The following is a 914-nucleotide window of genomic DNA, read 5'->3' as shown; positions in this document are numbered from 1 at the left end:
TTTTCACTTTTTACTTAATGTGCCTAATGTGTAAAACAAGTCTATCCACAATATATATTGAAATATATTATATATTTTTAGGCTTTACTCAGAACTCATATGTAATATTTTGTGGCTTACCTAAAAACAAAATACAAAAAGTGCTTTATGTGGATATTATCTAAGGGTGTGTTGACAATTGGCAGGTTTAATTCAAAAAGACCTCTGGTGTATGTGTACTGTTAGAGCGATTCAGAGAAGACTCTCAGAGAAGACTGTTATGTTAAGTTAAGGTTTATAGAATAATTTTACATAGTACGTTTTATGTTGTGAACCTACCAAATTAAAATGTTATAAGAAAAGACAAGTCCATTAATACTTTTAATGTTGGTCGCACTTTACCTGAGTACTGTACTTACACAGTAACTAGATGTGTATGTAGTATGTAACCACAAAAATCTTATGTACAGATGTGCTATAGATAATAGAATAATAGTGCTATAGAATAAGATGTAGGGATGGACTAGGATGGTAACAAATACATATTTTATTGTAAATATTAAATAAAAATGTCTGGATGACTCTTACTCTTTTAATACTGTATTTCCATACTAAGTAGGCTTGCTGCTTTGACAAAATTTGCCTTGTAACATATATGCGCGATATGCTTGACTTGGCTTGCTTTTTTGTATGTAGCCTACTTTTAAATAATATGTCTGTAATAAGCCTTTTTATGTGAGCTAAAGTGTAAGCTACTACTTTTAAAACTCATTTTATGTACTGCTCTCTTAACCCAACTGCAGTGAAGTTGTAACTCAGGAAAATATTAATGTGTAGGGAATATTCTTTCGAGGGAAAAGCTGTGTTGAGCTGTGTTTCTGCTCTCAGCCGCTCCTGCGTTGCGGAGCTGTGTGTGCGTGCGCGCGCGCGCGCGT

Source organism: Puntigrus tetrazona, chromosome 12 (genome assembly GCF_018831695.1).
Source record: "Puntigrus tetrazona isolate hp1 chromosome 12, ASM1883169v1, whole genome shotgun sequence".
Lineage (NCBI taxonomy): Eukaryota > Metazoa > Chordata > Actinopteri > Cypriniformes > Cyprinidae > Puntigrus > Puntigrus tetrazona.
Note: the sequence above shows the minus strand (reverse complement) of the source record.